At 38.0% G+C, this 21,087-nt stretch overlaps 2 long non-coding RNA genes across 2 annotated transcripts in view; one reads left to right on the forward strand and one right to left on the reverse strand.

Moving 5' to 3' along the window:
• LOC120532195 overlaps positions 1-2,539 on the reverse strand; it is a 64,546-nt gene extending 62,007 nt beyond the window's left edge. The window contains exon 1 of the long non-coding RNA XR_005634248.1: positions 2,346-2,539. This is a non-coding gene — a long non-coding RNA (uncharacterized LOC120532195). The remainder of the gene's footprint in view (positions 1-2,345) is intronic.
• On the forward strand, positions 1,677-20,275 carry LOC120532194. Its single transcript, XR_005634247.1, has 3 exons — positions 1,677-1,878; positions 19,961-20,103; positions 20,184-20,275. It is a non-coding gene; the product is annotated as an uncharacterized LOC120532194 (long non-coding RNA).
• The last annotated feature ends 812 nt before the right edge of the window (positions 20,276-21,087 follow it).

Consider the following 21,087-nt stretch of genomic DNA (forward strand, 5'->3'; position numbering starts at 1 on the left):
ATCAGACCACTAGGACAGCATTTTTTCACTTAAGAAACATAGCTAAAGTTAGACCTCTTATATCATTGAAAGATGCTGAGAAACTAATTCACGCTTTTGTTTTCAGTTGACTAGATTACTGTAACGCACTCCTCTCAGGACTACCCAAGAAAGACATAAATCACTTGCAACGAGTGCAGAATGCAGCTGCTAGAATCCTAACTAGGAAAAGAAAATCCGAACACATTTCTCCAGTTTTGATGTCACTACACTGGTTGCCTGTGTCTTTCAGAATTGACTTTAAAATTCTGCTTATGGTTTATAAAGCCTTAAATAATCTCGCTCCATCTTATATATTGGAATGTCTGCCACCCTATATTCCAAATTGTAACCTTAGATCCTCAAATGAGTGTCTCTTTAGAATTCCAAAAGCAAAACTTAAAAGAAGTGGTGAGGCGGCCTTCTGCTGTTATGCACCTAAAATCTGGAATAGCCTGGCAAATTCGTATTCGCCAGGCTAATAAAGTGGAGCACTTTAAAATACTGCTGAAAACACATTACTTTAACATGGCCTTCTCATAACCACTTTAATTTAATCCTGATACTCTGTATGTTCAATTCATTATAATAACTAAAATCCGTACTAACCCCTACTCTCTCTTCTATTTCTTTTTCTGGTTTCTTTGTGGTGGTGGCGCAGGCCTACTCAAAGCATCATGATGCTCCAACATTGATGGACTAAAAGCCAGAAGTCTACATGACCATCATCATCAAGTCCTTCCGTGAGAACCCTAATTACAAAGAGGACTGTTTCATTTATGTGAGGTAGAATGCCCAGAGGAGACTGTGCTGTCTCATGGTCTGGAATCCCTGCAGATTTTATTTTTTTCTCCAGCCTTCTGGAGTTTTTTTTGTTTTTTTCTGTCCTCCCTGGCCATCGGACCTTACTCTTATTCTATGTTAATTAATGTTGACTTATTTTATTTTCTTACTTTGTCTTTTATTTTTCTATTCTTTTTTATGTAAAGCACTCTGAGCTACATTTTTGTATGAAAATGTGCTATATAAATAAATGCTGTTGTTGTTGTCTTTAAGGAATCCCGGGGTTTGATTGCTTCAAGTTTCCCAAAGTCTTCCTTTTTTTTCCGCGTTTGTTTTAAATTTACTCAAAACAAAAAGTCCAAACATTTGTTTACTCTATGGCCAATAGATCCTCCAAGACAAACACAACTGGAATATATAGTGTGGGCCTCCATAATCACTCACTCAATCACTTGGGAAGATTGGGGTCTGTCTGGTTCATGTCTGAACACATTTTAATTGATATTATAAAAATAGATTGAACATGGATGATGAACTTTGAGAGAGTCATGGCATATGTCCAGTTTACCCTGAGCATAAATAATATCACCATGCCTTTCACCACGCATATTCTGGCTCCAATTGTCTTTTTGCACTACTCCTGTAAATGTGAAGCTTTTACACTTATTTGCCCCCTGAATCCAGTCTTAGATAGAGTGAATATGGAGAAAAGCATTCAATCCACCTCATTTAACTATCTGAGACAACTCCCAGAACAACTCATGAATTAAGAAGCATCCTAGACAGTTCCAAGACCACCAAGTGACCTTGGTCAGCCTGGGGGAACCACTGCATTCATGTGCACACTACTACATTAACTTCGTGACTAACAAGAGTATGCTCAGTTTATTCATGCAATCATGGACAGGAGATTTCCTTTCATTGCGGTGGGTTTATCTTCTCTAAGAATAAACCCTGTTGACTCTTTTTTCTTTTTTGTACCCCCTCAGCACTCCTTCTAAAAATTCAGGAAATACTTTACAGTACAGAGAAAATAAGATAACATGCAACGCCAAACAAGCTTGGCCAGTTAAAAGGGTGAGTGTATGAACTTTGTTTTTCAAAGAGTGTCCTAGTTATTACAGATACAGTATTCTAGCACGTGTATTTACTTCAAACATGTTAATAATAGTAATAATATTAAATATTATGGAGAGACGTATATTCTCTTAACTTTTTATTCTATCAAATTTTAAAATGACATTTACTTAACAGCAAATTTGAAGCATTAAATTAACTTTTATAGTGTTAAAATAACGCTTAAAAGTGTATATATGTTTCCATATACACTCTTGAGGTGTTAATTCAACACTGGCGATTTTGCTGTCTTCTTGCCTAAAGCTAAGAAAACTTTCCAACTTAGGTTGTAAATAAATATAAAAAGGTACTTCATTGACCAGCTGTTTTTGAAGAGGAGGGAGAAAAGAGACTAAGTGCAGGTGTGTGTACTGTTTGTGCTCTCACTGGCTTTGCATTTATAATAAGTCCCCTTGGCGCTACTTTACCTGAGTCCTAATCAGTCAGCGTGTTTTCTCCACTCCTCCTGAGACGGTCATGTTTCCCTGTTGTGTACAGACTCTGAGCTGGCAAGATTCTGCAGACGGTTATAGCTGACAGGTTCTCTGCCGCATGTGTGCTGATCTTGCCTCACGTGAGAGAAACCCAGGAGGGCTGCCAGATAGTTAGCACATCCCCAGACTGCAAGCTGGTGTAGCTTTAGCAATGTTTCCTAGGTGAATGCTTTCCCAAATGAAGCAAAGATAACTAGATAAAGAAAGCAAAGGGAAGCTGTAACTACAGTAGCTTCATAAGTCTTATAAATATATGTTGGTGAGGCTAAAGATATAATATATGTTAATTGCAGTGACGCTGTTTAGTGTAGCAGGGGAGGAAAGAAATAACTCTGGCCAACTGTGAATGTGAGTGAATAAAACATAAATAGAACAAGAAGATATTCTGTGGCAGTGAAACATGTGGCATGCAGTGCCGAGGAATAAGGTTACCTATTACAACAAGGAGCCCCCTTGGGACCCTTCAAACACATCAGTTTACCTAAAGTTAAAATGATTATCCCTTTAATTATGTGTATGCATAAATCAGAAAAAAAAAGGAGGTGGCTTTGGTAGGTAGCATGATTTTACCAGACTGTGCCACATACATTTCATTTTCCACCAGCAAGCGGTCATTTGTCTCTCGTGTCACTTAATATTTTGTTTGATACCTTTGCAAAGTGCACTTTTATACCCCCAATGGGAGAAACGTAACATGCTCAGCAAGGCCTGAAACACTCATACTTATGTCATGTGAAACCCAAAAAGCACCAAACACTTGGTTATCCAAATATCCACTTTACTGGATAAGTGACCCAAATAGGTAAGCAGATAAAACATGTTGTCACCTGGACCTCCCATGTTTTCCAACTGAAAATGCTTGATGACTTTGACAAAATAAGGAAGTTACTAATAAAAATTAACAGTGTTTTATATTGTGTTTGAAGAGGAAAATCATTTCTCATGGTAGGGGGACTGAACTGCTATGACCAGAGGTGGGTAGAGTAGCCAAAAATTGTACTCAAGTAAGAGTAGTGTTACTTCAAAATAATATTACTCAAGTAGAAGTAAAAAGTAGTCATCCAAAAAATTACTCAAGTAAGAGTAAAAAAGTATTTGGTGAAAAGAATACTCAAGTACTGAGTAACTGTTTGATCATAATAAATTATTTATTTTTTAGAAATGTAATAAAACAGACAAAAATATAAAATATTATCAAATTCTACTATTTCCAAATAATAAAATAAAAAATGAGTACAAATAAATAACATTTTTACAAAATAAAGATGCACAAATAACACAAAGTTCCAAATCTCAGTTTTTCACAACAAAGCTTTTGAAGCCAACACCTACAGTACGTAACATGTATGTCTGAACAGTGCAAACTACTTACAGTGACAAGATATACTGTACACTGACAGTATAATACTGCATATTCACTTGGCCTCCAAATAGCACAGCTGATAGAAAATAACATTAGAACAAGGCAGCTTGTGCACATACAAGAAGTCTCACTTTACCTTGACTGTCGGTGTCTGTGCATGTTTGGTTAAAACGTGCGTATTCTTCACTCAGTGAAGTGGTGGTTAAGCTTCAGCAGGAGTTGGCTCTCACTTTTTATGTACAAGTGGAACCTTGGATTGCGAGTGTTTTGCAAGACAAGCTAAAATTTTTAATAAATTTTGACTTGAAAAACAAGCGAGGTCTTGCAATACGAGTAGTCCGTATACACTTTGTCTGTCGAGCGTCACGTGATCACAACTGAGCTGATGGTTCTTCTCTCTCTCGCTGCAGGATTTGTGGGCAATCGTCAGTCAGCATGCCTCACTCATATGGTCAAAATCTGTACGAGCGTATACTGTTAACTACAGTATTGTGACCACGTGTGTGTGCTGTGACATGTGAGTCCCCATCTTGCACCCCAAAACACAAAGCATAGTCTTCTTTAGTAACACCATCTTTATTCAGCTTGAAACAGGAACAGTGCGGTTATTTATTGTAGTGGGATCTGCCGCTCTCCTATACACAGACACAGCAGTCAGGCAGGGTCATGCCCAGGTTAGTGGCCAAGTAATGCTGTGCCCTGCGCATTTATAATTTTTCTTGTTCCTTGTATCGCCCATCAACGGCAAGTGCTTATAATATGACACAATCTTTTCGGATTTGCTTTGACGGTGAACTGGGTGCCTGCAGTTGCTTTGGGACGCTCTTCCGTGTGTTGTCCCGTTTTGTGAAATCTCACAAGAGTTTAGAAGCTCACTCACACCAGCCATGATTCTTTTCAAAGGTAAAGTGCAGGCTAATTTGTTTTATGTATTTTTACATTATATTTTGTATTAATCATTTTTATATGAATAGTTTTGGGTTGTGGAAAGAATCATCTGAGTTTCCATTATTTCTTATGGGGAAATTCTCTTTGATATATGAGTGCTTTGGATTGCGAGCACGTTTTCTGAAACAAATTATGCTCGCAAACCGAGGTTCCACTTGTATTCTTTCTTTCCCTGTCTACTGTCTGTGAGGAGTTTGTGCCACTATGCTGCCACAGTTTGTGTGTGGTCATGTGACTGCATGGCTACATCTGATTTATGAAACAGAGCCATGTGATTATTGTTGTACGTTTCACTGGTGAAACAGAGTCTTGTGATTATTATTGCTATATCTGATTGGTGAAACAGTCATACTGTAGATCCACTGGCCGCTTCTCTCTGGCAAAAATATAAGGAATCTAATGGAAAAAAAGTAACGATTCGAATGTTGCCCAATGTAGTGCAGTAAGAGTAGCGTTTCTTCTTCATAAATGTACTCAAGGAAAAGTAAAAAGTATGGTGCAGTAAAACTACTCTTAGAAGTACAGTTTTTTTCAAAAAGTTACTCAAGTAAATGTAACGGAGTAAATGCAACTTGTTACTACCCACCTCTGGCTATGACCATTTAATCCCACCAACTCCACTTTACTTGGCATTAAAATGGCTCCCTTCATTGTCATCTGACCTCTTTGGAAGTGAAGAAAATGAAACCACCTCTCATTTCTGCATATTACCCAACTATGGAAGGTTATTATTATGGTATATAGTACTGGCCTTTTGCCAAAATATATATTTTTTTTACTTTATTTTTAAATTTCTGTGGGCTACTACTATACATCACACTACATTTCGGACCAAAATACTATGTCTACATTTTTTTTGTTCAGTCAAATCCTTGCACTCTGAATGAATACCATATTTCTGCTATATTGTCTGTAGAGGCTGGACAAGGGGTGGCAAAAAAATGCAGCTCAGAGATTGCAATTCATAGATACAGCACATAGCGAGCACTATTTTCCAGTTGTTTTGTCCCTTTTGGTCATTTATAGAGGAGGTCCTGTCTCTGCCTCACCCCACTGACCCAGGGTCAGAGGCAACTCATATGCTCACTGTCCCTCATTTCTGCGAGAGTCGTTGACGTACATACAATACATAAAATCAGGCAGATGGACTCCAGACATGTCTCCTGGCTTCTAACATGCTCTCTTTAAGTGTTGTGTCTTTAAATGATGATGACAGAGCTGCTTTGATGTCAGCTCCTCCAGGTAGTCCTGTCCTCAGACAGGACTTTACCACCTGTAGAGTGTGTCTCTCTCAGGCTTGGACTCAGGGGCAGTATACTGTTATTTTCACGGTATACCATTTGAAAAACATTTGTGTAGAGTATAACTATCAAGTCATTGATGGTGATGAACAATTGAGGGTAGTATTTGCTGAGTTTTAACACAAGGTTTAATGTATGTCCATTTAAGAGATGCTTTTTCTTTTGATTAAATGAGACTCCAGCTGTGCATTCAAAGTCAATAGTTGTTTGGATCATTTCATTTTAATTTTGACACATCTTTGTCTCATATGCTGTGTCAATCTGAGAATTAATACATTGGCCTCATTTTCTTATTGCCTCCTTTTCAACTTGCCTTTTAGGAAGGCATTCAAATTCAGGTTGTACTTGCTCAATTAGTACTTTGTTAAAAGTTCGGGTTTAAGGCTTGTGAACTTGACCCGGACACAGACAGGCGGACATCTTGTTTAAAACACCACCACACGTTTATTATACAAAATATTTACAATAATAGGTCACTAAGACCTCAGTCACGTGCACAAACCCCAAAACAGTCACAGTCCTGGCCACAATGCCTTGTCTTCGGGCCGCCTCCACAACTCCTCTTGCCTCGTCCTTCTTCCACCCGACTCTAGCCTCGAATAAATGGAGACGGCCCCTTTTATAGAGGACCCGGATGAGCCCCAGGTGTTCCCGGCAATCTTCTGTTGGCCACGCCCCAGTGTGGCGGAAGTGCCGGCTGTCCTCCCGGCTGCTCTCCGGGCGCCGTCATAAATCTTCCCCCCGGTGTGGCGGAAGTGCTGGGGTAACAGGTCCCCAAGGCACTGGGGTGCCTCCTGGCGGTGACCACGGGCCCCTACAGGTAAAGGCTTCCATGCCCTTGACCCGTGGCCCCCAAAGCAACCCGGAAGGGTCCTGGCGTCCCGGCCGGATCATGGCCCCTGGCATCCCTGACAGGCTCTTTGATTAAGTTTAAACTATGCCATTAATTTATGTAATTAATTTGTGTTGATTCTACATTAATTTTGTGATTTAGTGTGTATTTACTTCATAATTAATGCATTAATTTTATAATGTAATGTTTTAATGTTAGATGCAGTTAATCATGATTAATTACACACACTTAAGTGAGTATTTAATTTTTTTAATCAATTCCCACTTGATTAGATATACAGGGCTGGTTCTAATAAAATGGTGTTTAGGCACTGGCTTATAGGTTCTGTGTCCAAGGGGTTGGCAAAAGGCCATGTCATGTACAATTACAAGGGCACCTACCATCAACATGGACACACACCTCATTGATTTCATAAGTAATCTCCATGTGGTATATATATATATATATACTCAGCAAAAAAAGAAACGTCCTCTGACTTTCAACTGTTTTTACTTTCAGTAAACTTAATGTGTAAATATTTGTATGAACACTAAAAGAGTCAACACCATAAGACATAAACTAAAAATGTTTCACAATGTGTCCCTGAATGAAGGGAGGCTCAAAATCAAAAGTACCAGTCAGTATCTGGTGTGGCCACCAGCTGCTTGAAGTACTGCAGTGCATCTCCTCCTCATGGACTGGACCAGATTTGTCAGTTCTTGCTGTGAGATGTTACCCCACTCTTCCACCAAGGCACCTGCAAGTTTATGGACATTTCTGGGGGGAATGGCCCTAGCCATCGATCCAAATCGATCCCGCTCCAGGGTACAGGCCTCAGTGTAACGCTCCGTCCATCACCCCTGGTGAGACAAAACTGTGACTCATCAGTGAAGAGCACTTTTTGCCACTCCTGTCTGGTCCAGCGAAGGTGGGTTTGTGCCCATAGGCGGCGTTGTTGCTGGTGATGTCTGGTAAGGACCTGCCTTACAACAGGCCTACAAGCCCTCAGTCCAGCCTCTCTCAGCCTATTGCAGACAGTCTGAGCACTGATGGAGGGATTGTGTGTTCCTGGTGTGACTCGGGCAGTTGTTGTGGCCATCCTGTACCTGTCACGCAGGTGTGATATTCGGATGTACCGATCCTGTGCAGGTGTTGTTACACGTGGTCTACCACTGCGAGGATGATCAGCTGTCTTTCCTGTCTCCCTGTAGCGCTGTTTTAGGAGTCTCACAGTGCGGACATGGCAATTTATTGCCCTAGCCACATCAGCAGTCCTCATGCCTCCCTGCAGCATGCCTAATGCACGTTCACGCAGATGAGCAGGGACCCTGGGCATCTTTCTTTGGGTGTTTTTCACAGTCGGTAGACAAGTCTCTTTAGTGTCCTGCGTTTTTAGAACTGTGACCTTAAATGCCTACTTTCTGTAAGCTGTTAAGGTCTTAACGACCATTCCACAGGTGCATGTTAATTAATTGATTATGGTTAATTGAACATGCATGGAAAACATTGTTTAAACCCTTTACAATGAAGATCTGTAAAGTTATTTGGATTTTTAAAACATTATTGTTGAAATACACAGTCCTGAAAAGGGACGTTTCTTTTTGCTGAGTATATATATATATATATATATATATATATATATATATATATATATATATATATATATATATATATAGTCACAAAAGCAGACCTTAGATATAAAAAGGTTTAGGCCGGCCACCCATATAATGTGCCTTGGCTGCAAATGGGTTTAAATTGGTTAAAATGATCACAGGTTTGAGTTCAAAACAGACCTGACTGCAATAGCAAAAGATGGAAGCTTTAAAGCCCTGGACTGGAAATGACATCTTCTGGACCAGAAGTTACATCAACACTGGCACCTGAACCAGAAAGTGATGTCATTTATACTGGAAGTGACATAATCCATGGTGCTGGGACCTAGCAAGATTTTCCGTGGATTGTCTGCAGAAGATTGAGAAAGAGAGTTAGTGCAGCTCACCACCCCCTGGTTTGGCATAGTAGTACTATTCTTAAGAACTTTTAGATGTCTCCCAGTTGTACATGTATCACAATATACACATATATTGTCACAGGTGGCTGGGAGGGCAACCCGGCTGGGACACCCCAGAGGAAGGCTTACACCTCTCCCAGATCATGTGGGGGCGACCACCCTGATGGCATGTGGGGGCCCGTGGTCACCGCCAGGGGGTGCCCCAATGCCTATGGAGCCCTGGACCTCAGCACTTCTGCCACACCCGGAAGTGCTGGGGGGAAAAGGATCAGGGACACCCGGAGTGCTCCCCACACTGGGGAGTGCTGGCTGAAGATTGTCGGGAGGCACCTGGAGCACATTATAAAAGGGCCGCCTCCCTCCATTCGATGGTTGGAGTCAGGTGAAGTGAAAGACAAGGTCTTGGAGAGGCAAGGAGGCGGCCTGAAGAGAAAGTGAGGCATTGGACTGTTGACCTGGACTTTTAGTAACTTTGGGTTTGTGCACTTGTAAATATGTATAATAAACGTGTTGTGGGTGACCTAAACGTGTCCGCCTGTCTATGTCCGGGCCATGCTCCACTATATATATACTTATATATATATATATATATATATATATATATATATATATATATATATATATAAATATATACCAGTTAATATATTTCTATACTCATGTATTCATTCATTCAAAAATTAAGATGTTTATTGTTTAATTCTTTCCTTTTTCAGTATACAGCATCACATCTCAAAAAGTTCAGTATATTTCACTAAAGCTGAAGCATCAACAAGCTTTTGCTGAACGGAAATATAAAACTTTATTAAATGTGAAATGTTGCCGAACTTCATACCGTATGCCTTGATTAAAGGCAATATGATACAATTATTGTGACTGATTACTTTGGTAAAGAAATGTGTAAAATTTGAATTTACATAATTTTGAGAGAATTTCCTGTAACATTAAATTTTAAAATCAGTGGGTTTTCTCCTTGAACATCAGATATGTGAAACCAAAGCAAGTAAAAAAAAAAATCTATTTTCATTGTTAAATACCAAAAATATATTTACAAGAACTGAACTCTTAAAAACCACAAACATATTTATCACTGAATGCCACTAGTGGCTACTCCAGGAAGGAAGAGATTGATCCACCCAAATTCAAAAAAGTAAAAAAAAAAAAGTAAAAATGGATCAAATGGTTTAATAAAGGTTTAATAATTACTTAAATATATTTGAATTTAACAATATACAACTTATTTATACATGAATTATAAGTGTAGATTTACAGAATAATATAAACTCTAGATAATTAAAAACGTGGATGTTCTTTGACTGATTTTGTTTAATATTAGTCATTCCTTTTAAATGTTGCACAACTCAAGTCAAATGTAAAAGATGGGCTTTCTATAGGGATAAATTTCATTATCAGAGGATGGTTGTTCTTCTAATTAGTAAGATGAAGTAGTGCAGCATAGCAACCAGGTCTTTCTTTGATTGCGGTTAGTTTGATGTAAGTGGATGTTTATACTGATTCATGTTGCAGGGTTAGCAACTCAGTATTTAAAAGGGTAGAATGAATAAACAATCTTTAAAATGCTGCTTAACATCGTCTACTTATTCTTCATGACATTTAAAGTTTTCATTTGTTCATTTGGTAATTCCATTGAGTTTTAATAATGGCCATTACATTGTAGATTTGGGAAGCAATGTGGCAGAGGCACCCTCCACACTTTCTTGACCAGTTGTCTTTTCACCTGAATTTTTTCATTTATATCAAAGGTGATATTCAGTTGATTTTTGGAATGAAAATTCTCCTGTGTAGACTCCTCTGACATAAATATCTTGTCTAACTAATAAAATCTATTCCTTTTTTGCTTTTGCAAGTTTGTGCACCTTTTATGTCACATAATCAGTTAAATAATGGAATATTGTTGCCTGGTCTGTCCTCATTGTTATACCTTCTGTCATCATCTGACAAAATATAGCAGTTGTGGTCTATGGCTGGCTTGTCATCCCGGCCAATATCCCCAGGCCGCCAGATGGAGCTCTCCCTGCAGCATGGAGATGCCCCAGATACCAGCAGGGAATCATGGACAATGGTGTTTTCCTCTACAGCCCTGCTGGATACCACAGGGGGCCAACAGAGGACGCTGCAGGGAGGCCCAGAGAGTCACATGTGCCCTATAACCCGGAAGTGCGTCATAGGCAAAGTGACAGCAGAAGTGGACTGAAGGTTCGAAACACTTCCTGGTCAAGGACTATAAAGGACTCTGAGAAACACCAGAGCGTTGAGCTCAGCTGGGTGGAAGGGTGGCAACGTGTCTGGGAGTGGAGGATCGTGATTATTGTTTATTGTATTGTTATTGAATGAGTATTGTGGAGAGGAGGGTGCTTTGTTCACTGTATAGTCTAAATAAAATTAATTATTGGACTTTTAACTGGTGTCTGACGTTTGATCTGAGGGTTTAAGAGGACAATAGCGCCCTCTGTCTGCCACACAGCATACAATTAAACACTAAATAAAATGGATGCCTTGTAAACACCTACTGTTTGAGAAAATTTATTGGCTACAAACTGAGTAAACTGAAACAGCAAATCCTGAATTTTAGAGTAGTTGAGAACATTCACTGATAGCACATTGCTGCACCCACCACACAATGAATCACCTGGATTGGGACCAAAATGTAGCAGGTGACACCTCAGCACCACCCTGGAAATGAGTGTGTTTTTTTTATGATGGCTGGAGTGCAAGTTTTCCCTGTAAGTCAGAGGTCCTGCTTGCAGGGCTGGTTGCAGATTAACGTCATACCCAGGAAGAAACAATTGTATGATAAGGGCCTTGCTCTAGGACCCAACGGAGTAGAGTCACCTCTGGTGTTTACAGCATTCAAACCAGCAACCTTCCGGGGAACCTTCCTAGCCTCACAGTCACCACTCCATTCGAAGTTTAGAAGTAAGTTACTGTATTTTGAGGTGAAATGGATAAGTCACAATGGCATCAAAACATACTGCACAACTCAAACTGCACACTGCACATCTGATAAGACTGGTGTTTTTTGGTTAGTGCAAGGCCAACAAACAATTGATTAAATGATTTTCTACATACATACTAGTTCTTTTAGCACCAAGAATCTTCATGTGTTTGAAAACATGAGTATTACGGTATTGTTGGGTTCTTTCCAAAAAAATAGAAATGGCATTTGTAGGCCTCCTGGGTGGCTCCTCCACGGTGGTGAGTGAAAATCAAGGCGACGTGTAGCATCTTGTGAACAATGCTTTCCTGATACCGATTTCCTTAAGAAGACAAAACTCAGGGTTGTTAAAAAATTCACATTTTTTTTTCAGCTGTTTCTACAATTATCCACAGATGGGGCAGATATCAGGTCCGTGATAAGGAACTAGACTCTGAATGACTGGTAATGACTGTGTTTTTTGCAAACTGTGTCACATTAGTACTTATGTGCGTATTTCTTTTTTACCTTTTTATTGTTTTCAATGCTCCTTGTTAAACATCCAACTCATAATTCTGTGAATGAGATTCCCTAATTACCAACAATGATTGATGAGCTTGACTGTCACTGTACACAAGATTTTACAGTATTTTCTGTCCTAGGTCGGATCTCATTCATACTTCATGCAAACCACTTCAGGGTTCACTTGGTACTGCACCAAGACTGCCACTTCAAAAGGGCCTCGGTCCATTTCTTTTAGTCCACACCAAAGTGTGATTGGTGTGTTCACATCTATTTTGATGAACCAGACTTTAGGGAAAAAAAACACACCAAATGAAGTAGGCGTAAAAACGATTGTAATCTGTGAGCGCTTTTAGTTACATCAAGTGCAGACTCTAATATGGTTTTAAGCCATTGTACATTGTACAATGAACATTCTTTGTGTTAGACTGGCACTCTGTCAAGGAATATTTCTTACTTTCTACCCAATGCTGCATTAATTGGCTCTACTTCCCTATGACTATGTTTTGAATTAAGTGGGTAGATTAAATGGATGGATGTTGAGAGGGAAATCAGCATTCTCCAGTTTACAGGGTATTAATATCTCACTAGATAAAAATAAAAAGATATAATTTGCCTTTGGTCTGGTCATTTATTGCTAGTGAAAGGTCAGTGCAAAAGGCTACTGCAGAAGCATCCAATGATATGCAACACACTGTAGATTAATTTATCTTGTTGGTTAAGGGCATTTTTATAACTAAACTGCAAACATTTGGTCCTGGTGAGTCAGCTCAAGGCTTATTGAGTCAGTTTTACTTAACTCTGTAAACATCACTATCCCACAGGATCTCATTCAATTGCCTCTGAACACCATTTATTCTAAACAGTTTTGATTTTAACATTATGTACTCTATATTTGCCAAACAGAAAATAACCTACTTGTGCTTTATAATACAATTACCGTGAAAAAATTCAACGAGAAGCTGATACAAGCCCTCATGGTCAGTCATAGTCTCAGGGCCTTCAACTATGACCCAGGATTTTTGCTCTAGAGAAGGCCTCTAGAAAAAAAAACAGACTTGAATTTGAATTCCAAGTTAAAATGCTAGGTTGACAAAGGGTTAAAGAGACTGAGCAGACTCAAGCTGCGTTTATCTCAGTTTAACTAATTTATCTGTGGTCTCTGCAGCTCTACAATCTGATAAGACTTATTTTAAACAACAAAAATAACCCGTTGGGTTTGCTTTTGCCTTAAGCATGTATATTGCAGTAATGTCAACATCTTAAGTAAAAGGTTGTTACTTACAAGTATATATTTTAAGAACTTTACAAGGAGAAAAGGTTACATGTTCTGTTTGTTTATTTATTTGACTGTTTATTTAAGTGGTAATTATCATTGGTAGTGATGATTTCTATTTGAGAAATTATTATTGTATGTTCTATTCTTACAATAATAAGACGTTAAGCTGACACTTTTCTCTCCCTGGAAAGTATACTGCATAATCCTTAGGTTTTAAAGCAGATGACTTCAAAAGGATGAGAATCAATGCAGCATTACTTCCAAAGGTGATTCCTATTATGACTAAGTGAAGGAAGAGCTGAACATTGTAATGTACGTTTTATACTTTGTAAACATGAAAAGCCATTGTGTAACAGCATGTAATATGGATGCCTTATAGTGATTAGACCTAGTTTATTCCAGTGCTAGGTTACTTCTTAATTGGAGCTTGTATGTTTTCAGTGTTCACTTGGTTTTGTCCCATAAGCTTTGGCATCCTCTCACAATTCAATGACATATTTTTGATTTGCAACACAAATGAGATGTGTATACAAGTACAGTGGCAGTGGCAAGAAAGATTATGTAAACCCTATAGAAGTAACCTCATTTATCTATAAATTTGTCTTAAAATATGGTCTGATCATCATTTATAGTTATAGTAATGCACAAACACAATTTTATCTACTAACAAACATATATTGTATTGTTCTTGAACATATTAAATACAACATTCAAATATTCTGGTGTAGATTGGAAACAGTATGTGAACCCCTAAGATGATGACTTCAAAATAAGGTGTCAGGAGTTAGCAAACCTGGGGCCCGATCAATGAAATAAGATTGAAGGTGTGGTTTATAAAAGAGGACTTAAACATTTTGAGTTTGCTACTCACAAGAAGCAGCTGCTGATGTGAAGCATGCCTTACAAAAAGAGATCTCAAAAGATTTGTGATCAAAAATGTTGATTTGCATAAAGCTGGAAAGTCATTTCAAAGAGTTTAGGTATTCATTAGTCCCCAGTTAGACAAACTGCATACTATAAATGGTGATGATTTAGCTCTGTGTCTGTGTAGAAGTGGGTACCCATTCAAGATGACTTAAAAGGCACAAAAAAGAATCCTAGAGTAAAATCTAAAGACCTGAAGGATTCATTTGAACAGGTTAACATCTCCATTCACATTCATGAGTCTACCATACACAGAACATCGAACAGGCATGGTGTCCAAAACAATCATCACTGCACACCTTAAGTTTGCCAAAGGCCATCTTGACACTTCACAAAGCCATTGGGAGAATATTTTGTGGACTAATGAAACAAAGGTTTAATTGTTTGAGAAGAATATGCAGCAGTACGTATAGCGCAAAAAAGGACACTGCATACCAACATGAAAACATCATCCTAATGGTGAAGCACTGTGGAGGGAGCATCATAATTTAATGCTGCTTTGCTGACTCAGGCCTGGATAGCTTGCCATTATCAAGGGGTAACTGAAGTTCTGAGTTTATCAAGGTATCCTGCAGGACAATGTCAGGGTCTGCCAGTTGAAGCTTGGTAGAAGCTGGGTGGTACAGCAGGACAATGACCCAAAACATCAAAATAAATCTACTACATAATGGCTTCAAAATAAGAAAATTCACCTTTTGGGGAGGCCCAGTCAGAGCCCAGACCTTAACCCAAAAGAGTTGCTGTTGAATGACTATAAGAGAGCCGTTCACACCAGACATCCTGAATATGGATCCATAAGAAAATGGCTGAGCTGAAGCAGTTCTGTAAAGGAAGAATGGTTCAAAGTTACATTTGCGCTATGTGCTTATTGCCATCACTGTAACCTCAGGATCCATATAATCCTGTAGTGAAAAAAGAATGTTCAGAAAAAGAATGGATGAAGGTTCAAAACTACATTCTTGTTGTTCAAGCACAAATGCTTATTCTCTTACATCTTTGAGCTCTGCTTTGAAACATGTGTTCGACACCAGTCTCCTCTCTCAGACGTTTTAATTACATTTCCTACTGTTTTTATTATTCAATGAGAGTGGGTGGTCAGTAACGTACTTTATGAAATAAAGCTGCTCTGCTGGTCTTTAAAGATATATCCAGAATTTATCAGTTTATTGTGTTCTCTTACATTACATCCCATTTTGTAGTTTCATAATTTGATGTAATGGATTTATGTTTCTTTTGTCTTAATGCTATTTTATCTACCACTATGTCAAACTGCTCTGTTTAACATCTTAATGCTTTTAGTTGCCCTTGATTTTCAAAGCTTCTTTACATATCAGATTAAAGTTCAGTTTCCTACTGGTGTCCACCGGCGGTGCATTGTACTGTTCAGCTTTTGTATTTGATATTATGTAGGTATCTTGTCAGCTCTGTAAAGTATCATGACAACTGTGTGCATGTTGTTAATGCATACAGATGGCAAAAATTGATTGATTGACAAATCATTGATGTAAGACATGAAATCATTTCATAAATTGTGTGGGACACATGAAAAGAAGGATCTGAACAATGATAGGCCTCAAGACATTGACAAAGACATACAAATGCTGCTTTAAGACAGTCTATCAGTATATCTGTAAGCTGTGGGAGAAAGTCCAACATATATAGGCAGCGTAGATTCCAGTCTGAGCTTAGGCCTCAGACACTGTATAGCTGCATTGTTTAGACTGTTTCACCACTCCGGCTATCAGAGTTGGCCATATCACAAACAATGTTTTAGTCCTTGTGAATGTGAGCTAACAGGCAAGACCAGTCATTTCATGCAAGTCATTTCTCTTACAAGATCAATATCTGTACTGATTTTTTTGTTGTAATCATGAATTGATTTCAGTATAGATGTTTCAAAGTCAAAATTGTCACATGTACAGAGTAAAGTGTAATACTTATTTCTATGTGCTAATCAACATGTAAAATTTCACCATTTAACATAGAAATTATCCAATGGAGTGGACAGTGGACAAAGTAAAATTTGGATTGGTTTGAATTGTTTGTTGAATTAAGTTTAAGGTTAAACCGATTATCATGTCTCCAGAGGACAGAAAATGACAGAAATCTGTAAGAAGAGTAAGAAATAGTTATTATTTTTTAAAGAAATAGAATTGCTGATGAGTCAAAAAAAAACTATAATGACATTTCTCATATGTCTTTCATTGAACCTGATGTCACATTTGCTTTTATACGTTGCTTTGGAACTCTCCACATTAGGAACAAAGTAATGAAACAACATTGTCACAATTTTTTAACAAATTTCCCTTCATATCATACTCTCCATTCTTGTTAGTTATAAGTATCATATTATTGTAAATGCAATACCGTACTGTAAATTTCATAACAAATGTATATACAGAAAAAAACACATTCTTAAAGCTGGTAATTTGCACCTGCAAAATTCTAATGAAATGGAATAATTTTTTTTGTCTTTAATAGGCAAGTTTAACTTACTGAAAATTAATTTTAGAAATTCTTTCATCATGGTCATGGTCATGGTAAAGATGGTGCTTGACTTCAAAATTCAATACAATTGTATCAGTGCAGTAATACACATTGATAATACATGCATGACATTTATTGACATTCAATACTTAACCAGTATATTGGAATTTTAAATTTTGCATAAGCTTCAAAATAACAATAAAGTTAAAAGTGACATAGGTATTGTGTTGGGGAGTGTGGTTGATAAGTCCTTTCTAGGAATAAGGGCACCACTAAGATGATAGAAATCAAGGTAAATTCCAGTAAATTCCAAGAAAGAAAGAGAAAGGGCAACAGTGACAGCAGAAGTAATCTTGCAACAGGGCAGCTAGGAGGTAGTGGATTCTGTAGATGTGCAGTGCACAAAGGTACCAATGTCTGAGGCAAATTACCCTGGAGGGAAGCATATAGTACACTCTACATACCAGGACACTGCTGGGCAGGCAACCCATTTTCTAGCAAAGATGCCTCACACTCTTCTTAGAGCGAAGCTAATGAGGACACTCCATAATTGGCAGCACCTCATGGTCACTAACAGGCATACACATGCACCAGCGAACATATGGGACTGAACTGTTTTTCAGATTGTGCAGGAGTTCTGCTTTGGAAAACCTTGCCTTTTAAGACAAATGGAAGACACTTGGGTGTAGGGACACCAGGTGGTCACTCTTTTTCCAGAACTGACCCTGAGAAGGAAGTTTATGACAGGTGTTGTACCGGGAGAAGGGAAGGACAAAGTGGATGAGCCGTGCTACTTGATTGGCAGGGGTTTACGACTTATTTAGTCAGGGAAAGTGGGACAGCTGGCTTTTACAGTACGTCTTATTTGTGTTTATTTGTATTTTGATCTAATCCTTTTAATGTATTGTAATTAGTTATTGTGTTTGTTTAAGGTGTCATTTTATGTTAAAGGTTTTCCATCTTGGCCTTACTTTGAGTACAAGAGCAACTACCATAGACCCCCCTCCTGTATTTACTGAAAAGTGAAAAAAGAAAGTATAAAATGAATGAAACAGTAATGTACCAAAATGTTCTCTTTATAAATTCATGCATCTCTTTATAAATGACAGTTTTCACAGAATCAGCTTCACCCACAAAATCAATTTCCTGAAGATAAAAATTGTTCCTCAATTTGCTAGTCTGGATGCCATCTGTTTGTTTGTGGCAGGTTTGTTGGATACTATCATTATAGCACTCTTACAGTCAAAATGTATACTGACTTGTCCATTATAAAAAATTAAGAAGGGATTTGTTCAGGAGACATGTAAGTTGTTCAAAAAAACTCTCAGGAATAGTCTTTTAAACAGGAAAAGATCTGAGGCCAGAAGCGGGCAAAAACACCAGCTAAGAAACCAAAACGTTGTCTGAAATCTTAGTAAAAAAAAAAAAATATATATATATATATATATATATATATATATATATATACAAGGACCTAATGAGTGGTCACTCTGAGTTTGGACATGCTCTGATTTAATATTTATCATTTCTGGTATTTTAATTTATCATTGTTATTACGGTGGCATCAGTACACAGCAATTTTATTAGTATTTTCTTGTCTGAGCTCTGCCATTTGGTGGTATATTTTCATGGGAGCAGCCATCTTGTTTATAGATGCTAGGGATGTTACTGGTCACTTGACTTAGAAATCATATTACACTCTGTATCTTTGCATTCTACCCATATAAGAAGGTGGCACACAGTGAGTGTTATTCACTTACTAAATGCCTACAAAGAAAAGTAAAATAAAAAAAAAACTACTTTATTATGGATTAGGGGTAGAATGGACACTGCAGAATGGACCTTTTATGCTGTAGTTTTTCTAATTTCAATTCTGGTTTTGTGATTTTGTTCTTATAATTGGTATTATGTGATCTTGTGTTTTTCTGATTTTTGACTACTCTTTTATCTTATCTTTTTCTGTGCCTTCAATTTCCTTGTGCTTTTCACAATAAAAAATTCAAATTGTACATGATCACTGACTGTTTCATATGCGATCATTACATAGCCATTCTAAAAGATCCAATTCTGAGATTTGTTTGTTTTTATACAAATCGAAAAGGCTGAAGGCTGTGTTCCCCCATCTTAAATAAGGCAGTTGGCACTGAAATCACATATCAACTTCCAATGACTGGCAAATGATTCTGTAACGACAAGCAATATATTGTGGCCCTAAATGTATACACAAAATGGCAGCACATGTTATATCAAATGGTGTAGAAATGATATTATAAAAGTAAAACCCAACAATCAGAGAAATTCTATAGATAATATAAAGTAAACTACAGAGAATGAAAATGGATACTCCCAAATTGAGATTATAACAAGCACAGAATTTATTTTAGTAGAGTCTGAAATACATTTTGTTAGCAAATGGCAAATCAAGGCACTTCCTCTTGGTGGTTCTTTGTCTTGTTTTTTTGTGTTGCCTTACTACACAGTAATGCCACTATTCCAGCACTTTATGTGGTGAAACATTAAAATTTAACTGTATCTTGTAATCCCCCTTTAATTCCTCATCCGCCTCATAGTCAGAAATATTGCCCCAATGATGTTGACATATGCGATTCTGTCTTAATGTCTCTTGAAGTCCACAATAAGTTTCTTTTTTTTTTAAGGCGTTCAAAAAGAAGATTATGTTGCTAAACTATTTCATCTGTCTACCTCATTCCAGTATGCAGTTTAATTTGTTTAGTGTTACTATAGTTTAGCTTCTGTTAGCTAGCCAATTTACACTACAGATCACAACTAGCAAATCCAGTGAGTTACTGCAATGATTATCTTTAAAATAATGGCTGAAAAGTTAGAACATTCTAGAGTGTAACGTGCTCCTTCAGGAGCTCCAGTGATTGAAAATTCCATAGATTAGGGTTTTGTTGCCTATCTTGACTACTTATGCTCTTTCTTTTAGCAAATCCATCATTGAACTTCACTGGCACAAGAGTCAGTACTAATAGGAGAAAACAGACAGCTGCAGTCAATGTAGAGCATTTTACCATGGCTATCTTGTGGCATGAATGGGTATCAGAGGACTCCTCCGAGGGCTGGAAAAAGGTATGTAATAACCTGCTGAGACGAGGGGTGCAGGTGGGGGTTTACCGCTGACTTGTCCTGTTCTTCTTCTTCCCTCACAGCTCAGAGAAACCGCCCAATAAGGTAACTTAGCTCCACCTCTTCCCGGAGTTTCGCCATAAAAGATATACAGCCTAAACAGAGGCGTCTTTTGCTGGCAGAGTGGCAGAGTACGAGATTACAAAAAAAATCCAAACCCTGACCAGAGAGCAGCACATTGGCATTTTTTCTTTGCATTTTATTTGTGTTCATTTTGTCTCGCAACGAATAAAAGGAACGGCCTGGTTGGCGTCCCAAACTTTTGACTGATTTCAGTCTGTCCTTCCACTGCCCGACCACACTTGCTTATTATTTTGATAAGCAGCCTGGAGTAGGTCTAGAGCAGTGGTTCTCAACCTAGCAGGGTGCGAAGTAATAAAAAGGGGGGCGCGAAGATGAGAAAAAAATAAAACAAGAATATGAAAAAAAACATCTGTTGAAACCAAAACAAATTAACTTAAACTACATTCTCATACTAGAACAATAAATATAGAGTTAGATAAATGTAGATAAAAGTTAAGTAGGTATGATAAAATATGCATCTACATTTCAAAAAAATGTTAGGGGAGGGCGCGATTAAAACTGTTATAAACTCGGGTCGCAAATACTTAAAGGTTGTGAAACGCTGGTCTAGAGAGATTGGAATAGAGGCTATAAGGACAGAAGGAGGGCCGGGGAGAAACACCATCTGGGCAAGTCTCCATGTGGATCTTAGCCTTCTTAAGGGGGATGCACATTATATGTTTACCAATTTGCAATGCAAAATCCATTAACCCACTTGAGCGATGGCTTGAATCTTTGAACAACAAAAAAGGTATAAAATGTCTTCAGTTTAAAAATTAATAGCAGCTTAGATAGCTATTCTCAGCTACCACAACTAAATGAAAATAGCTCAAAAAACATGCATAAGTCTATAGTATATTGTCT

The sequence above is a fragment of the Polypterus senegalus genome, chromosome 7, assembly GCF_016835505.1.
Source record: "Polypterus senegalus isolate Bchr_013 chromosome 7, ASM1683550v1, whole genome shotgun sequence".
NCBI classification, from domain to species: domain Eukaryota; kingdom Metazoa; phylum Chordata; class Cladistia; order Polypteriformes; family Polypteridae; genus Polypterus; species Polypterus senegalus.